General features: G+C 34.3%; 1 pseudogene; it reads right to left on the bottom strand.

Moving 5' to 3' along the window:
* Positions 1-1,077: 1,077 nt before the first annotated feature.
* On the bottom strand, positions 1,078-5,229 carry LOC120196855 (annotated as a pseudogene).
* Between the last annotated feature and the right edge of the window lie 771 nt (positions 5,230-6,000).

The raw sequence follows: 6,000 nt of genomic DNA on the forward strand, positions 1-6,000 counted from the left end.
ATTTTTTAATTTTGACTTTTTATTGTTTTAAATTTATTTTATAAGATATTAGATTGATTAATATTGTAACGTTAAAAAAAACTATAGGTTCAAGTGCGTTTAAATATAATTGTTTTTTTATCGACAATCTCTAAAGTAAATGATTAAAAGTTCTCGATTGACACTTATTATCTCTTCTAGATTGTGAGTTCGATACTCGAGCAAAATTTCCCTTCCACCATAGGTAGGAATTGTTCAATATATATATAATTGTTCTATCTATAATTGTTTAAAATTCTCATTCCCACTCCTCTTAGGTAGGAATGTTGTTTTATTTGGAGGTCTCGAGTTTGTTTGAATAGTTGCCTCTGTGGACTTGTGTGCTTTGTCAATAGGTTAACAAAGTTCTAAACAAATACTACTTTATAAATCACTCCAAATTATTAAAAGTGAAAAGTTAAATATTTTATCTAAAATATCAATCGTAACAAATTTAATGAGACAAAAATAATATCTTTTTATAAAATTCTAAAATTTTAAACACTAAACTTCAAATATTTAAAATCTAAATATTTAAATCCTAAAAAAAATATTAAAATTATAAAATTATAAATTCTAGATTATAATATCATAAATATTATTAGTATATTAAAATCATAAAATCCTAAATTTAAAATTTAAAACTCTAAACACTAAAACATAAATATTTAAATTCTAAAACTCGAAATTATAGACTTTAAATTTAAACCTTGAACGAATGGGGTAACGATTTAAACTTCATGGGGACAAAACGTACTGAAAAATACTTTAAGAGACAACTCGATACAAATGGTATAGTTTATAATGATAATTCATTCTTTAATATATCATATAGTTTGATAAAAAGATATTTACAAACCACAGTTGAGAACTTTTTTTTAATCACAGTTGAGAACTTACATTAACAAAAAAAGGGTAGATTAATGAAGATGAAGAGAGAAAATGGAAGCTCTGAAACCGAAAAGAATGAAAGAATGAAAGTAGCTCTAACCTATCCGTATCGAAGTGCAAGTTAAAAAGTCACGATAGTGTGGTAAGACTCCATTTACTTTGGACTCCTCACTTCTGACTGCAAAAGCCAAATCCATAATAAGGAAAAGGGACTCCACGAGGATCATGCATATGATTGCTTACCGGATATTGGTTTCCGTCTGTCGATTTATTACGTCCCGGATATGAGACTCGTGATGGGACTCCACGGGGTGGTTGTCTTTGAATAAATCCCAGTATGTGATTATAAATGCTGTACACCATTGCACCAAAAGATCATGCAAGTAAAAGCTTAGTTCAAAAAAGAAAACATCATTTGTGAAGAGGAGCAATGATTGACACAAATCAGGCAAATGCCTGTATACTTGATGCGCCTACATGCAAGTGCATGTGCACGTGCTTGCCTCTTTAGTTAAATCTATAAGACAGGACCATAAAGGTAATTATATTACTATATACATGGGATTAGTTAAATTGTGACACCTTAGGCGATGTCTGTTGCAGGCGTCAAAGAAAGCAGCAAAACCATAATATACTTCTGAGAGCGCGGAATATCTGAAAAGATGGCAGACAAAATATGTAAAAGGAAACATAAAGGAAACACATATTTATCAAGACAATAATATATTTTTAACCTGGGATAAAAGGTCACTCCAAAGTGAACGCCACATGAAACTTCCTGAGCACTGTGCACTGTTGCTTCAGCTTCTGAAGCAACCTCTATCATGCTACTTAAAAACTCCCATGTATCTCCAACCAGATCAATGGTGAAGGCACACATGTTAGCTACAAAACTGGCTAATGCAAGGACCAGGCGTATTGGGGCATACAGCATTTCCCAAACAATCCAAACATGGGATACAGGACGGAATTTGCTGCAGTTGCATGAATATAAGAAGAATGAACATGATTAACATACGAATCAATAGAATTTCAATCATCTGATGACCTACCAATGTACTGAGAACTGAGATAATAAACCATATAGGCATTAGTACAACATCCATGAGATCATCCAGTAAACTGTAGACAAAACCAATCACAATAGATATGATCGAAAATAAGCTTTCTATTACTTCACTAAACATATTCCAAACTGGAAAGAGAAATTCCAGAAGTTCCATAAGTGGTCCTGCCAATGGTAGATTAAGAAAGAGAAAAATGACCGACTTGCACGCAAAACCACCCACAACCAGTGCATGGCCTTCTCAAAGTTTTGTAGAAATAGCATAGTTCCCAAGTACTTGATCCTCGTTACCATCTCCCAGTTCTCAATCCAATCAAGAAGTGGTCCACATAAATGAGAAGCAGCTGCCTTAAGAAGAGGGACATTTTTGTATAGGTCAAAGAATCCTATTAGAACAGTAATGATTGAAATCAAAACATATAGAGCTCTGGCCAGAGGGCACATCCATGGGCGATATATATGGCAAAAGCCAGGATATGATTGAAGAAAAAGGGCCCAAGATGGAAGACCAGCCTCCAACAAACGAAGTAACCTCAGGTCAGGTGTTATTATTTGCTTTAGTTTAAATGGGAGGTCCTTATCATCAAACCTGAACAAAATAAGAACGTCCCTATACTCGGTAGCTTCGACTTCTGTTTCATCGGAGTCGTCTAATGAATTGTCAGCTTCACTTGGGTTTCCTGACAATAGACGTCAACTCCAGTAATAATTGCCTTAGTGCCTTTCCTTCTATTATAGAGCCCAATAGGAGCAGAGGCATGTGGCTCAAAGTTTCCGAGTCCACAGTTTCAGAGCGAATCTCGAGATTGTCACAATGATAATGGGGGAAACTATCATCAACGCTGAAACCATCATCGTTGTCATCATCAAAAGTGATCAGCATTGGAAAATCTTCTTCGATCATAGAAGACCTCTCCTGAAAATAAACCAAATTAATTACTGTACCAGCCCAGTAAATTTGTCATTGAAGTATGCTATGGTGAACAACAAAATCGACATGCACTGGACTGAAGTTTAGAATTCAAAATTTATTTGAAGTGAAAATATCCTATCAGTTATCAGAGAAAAAGAAATAGGGAAATATCCAGCAATGAATATAGATCATGGTAAATACTGAGGTTGATATACAGACAACTAAATAAAGACATCCAGTAATTTATTTGACCATTTTCCAAACAAATTTTGTACCTATCACAGTGAACATGAGTAATCGTAACTTCACAGGGAAAAAGTACTAGTTACATCAGACAAAGTCGTAAAGGATGCTTCATATGAGCAGATCAATGTTGATTGTGCTGTTTCCAGCATGTAAGAGACTTGAGGGCACAACACCAATTGCAAGAGGAGTAAAACAAATTAGCACCTACTGTATTAGACAATTATAGGAATAGGATAGCATAGAACATATTAATAAACCATACATATACATATTCAGATGAAAATCGACTTACAGGTTATAATCTCAAAGCAGTGTTTCAACAATGAAGCAGAAAACTTACAGGTTACGGTCATTTCGAAAAACAAATTTATCAGGTTAAGCCAGAATACTGAAGATTACTATTTAATCACTTAAGAGATGAGTATTTGCAGGTTTGACTGAATTAGCTGTCAAATGAAAGAGCACAACATTGGAAACACATGAACACAAGGATGACTTGTTCCTAGTGTCCACACCCGTTTCTAGCACGCTGTTATAGGAAAACAAGTTACCACCAACAAAGGAAAACTAGAGCCACATGCTTATGTGCCTGCCAAGTTTCAGAGTCTGCAGGCTCTATAAAGCTTTTCAGAAAGAATGAAGCCTTGGCAAGCCTTGAAGCGACAAATACCGGCCGAGGCCAATGTTTAGAAAAATCAGCTGGAGTGAAAATTAAAATTCTAGTAGTCACAATTTCAATTCATCATAGAATTTTACTATAGCATAGTAATAGACAAGTTTGTAGACAGTTCTTGATACGGTTAATACCTTAAATAAAGGATTCAAATACAGGTAACCCCTAGAAAACATATTTAAGAAGAGATGCTAAAACCATATATAACGATACTAAAGGGTAACCAGTAGCAATGCTTGATTTAAAACATGGTTTGGTTTCTCACCAAACTCTTGTACATTGCAACCAAGCTATCCTTCTCCAAAATTAGAATCATAAATCATGTGTACAGGGATTCTAAGGAAGTTACTCTAGGTTGGGCATAACAAAGGAACCGCAAGGTACGGTCCCCAAAAACTCATAACCGCTAGTAAATATTCCAAGAAGAACGAAAGTGAGAATTGAATGAAGAAAGAACATAAGTTCTGTTCGAATTGCTTTTATAGATTGAGAATTTCAAAAGTAAAGTTTAACTAGGTATCTTTTCCCTAACATTTATCTGCTAAAAAACTTATCTTAGAAGATAAAACCTAATCATAAAGTACGAGTAAATTACAATTAGAATTTAAGATAAACAAAAACTCCTTTCTAATAGCTTTTTAATCACGACAGCTTTCCGCAACTAGTAGTCTGAACTGTTAATATATGTTGATTTGAAAGGGAACAAACTGCAGAGTAAATGAGAGAAGGCTGATGAGGATGTCTAACAGTAAACAACTCTCCTTTACCTTGCGAGGGAATAAAGACTTGTGAGCTAATATTACTGAATTTCACTTAATACGCCTTCCATGGCTGTCTCCACTAAAACTTTAGGAAGAGATCATTCACTGTAGACTAAAAGATAGATTTGACCCTCATCGATTATAATGCACCTAGTGAGACATTAAATAACCAAATATACCCTACTCTTAACAAAACTACGAGGTTCTAGCAAACATGCATCTCCAGTTTTCATTTCTAAGTTTGTAACAGTTTCTTGGATCCTAAAAGGTATAAATGCAATGAAAAGGTAATCGTGATCAAGTCTAGAATCATAAAGATAACTATTATCCTAGTGTCTTCAAATATGAAGGCAAAAATATACCAATTGTTGACTCCAGGTGCTCTTTCAAACAATGCTTCTCTGAGCCTGTCCGCAGAACCATGAAGACATGCATCTTGCTGCTTGATCAATGCTGCCAAAATCCCATTTTTGCATGAATTTGCTTCTATGGCCAGAGAGGTATCAGTCTGCAAGTAAGAACAAACATGCTGAATAGCAAATACAAATACCTCAACGGTGAATCACAGAAAAAAAAAGAGAGCAAATACCTGAAGCTCATTGTAGTAGTTAATACCTCGAACATTGGACCATGCGACTTCAAATACAATGAAGCCATACATGTCCTATGCAAGTCACTACTAAGAAGAAAAGAGGTATCAAGTTTCTTCGTTCTAGACAATATTTTAGCATGAATAGAAGACAACCATGCCTCATTTGATCTGGAAGAAGCTTCCCCCTCCTTTGTCTCCCTACGACCTTTGTTATAGCAAAAGGAGATAACCTGGACTGAAAGTAATTATAAAGACTTAGATTCAATTATAATCTTCTTGTCTTTAAAAAATATTTTTTCCCCTTCAAAAGACAGAAAGGTGTTTCCAATAACCTTGGTAACCATCAATTGCCACAAGAGAGCTGGACGTGAACCTATGTCCTCCATAAGCCATGGTTGGTTGTCCACCAAAATGTAGAATTTGTTACTTTCAAGGGCAAGGAAAATGCTAAGATCAGAAAGATAAGACTGCAAATCTCTGCAATCAGACATTCCACAACAGTCATATAGAAGTCAGAATATATATATATAAATACATTGGATTGAAACATATAATTTTGGCCACCCTTTCCATAATTTGCAAATTACACAAATTCACCTCAAAGCTGATAATAACGAAAAGAAAACCCCAATAAATAAACTGAAAATTATTCTTGGACTCTATTTGGAAGATTGCATTTAAAAATCTTTCACAAAAACCAAATAAATCCGTTCTTAGTTCTACTATTTTGTATAAAACAATTCATCAGAAACAAACAGAATTACCAAATAAAAAAATTAATCACATAACAGTAAAAATAATCAGAATTTGGAGAAAAAAATGACAATGTACGAATAATGT

This window comes from Hibiscus syriacus, unplaced genomic scaffold (genome assembly GCF_006381635.1).
Source record: "Hibiscus syriacus cultivar Baekdansim isolate YM2019G1 unplaced genomic scaffold, ASM638163v2 tig00117034_pilon, whole genome shotgun sequence".
Lineage (NCBI taxonomy): Eukaryota > Viridiplantae > Streptophyta > Magnoliopsida > Malvales > Malvaceae > Hibiscus > Hibiscus syriacus.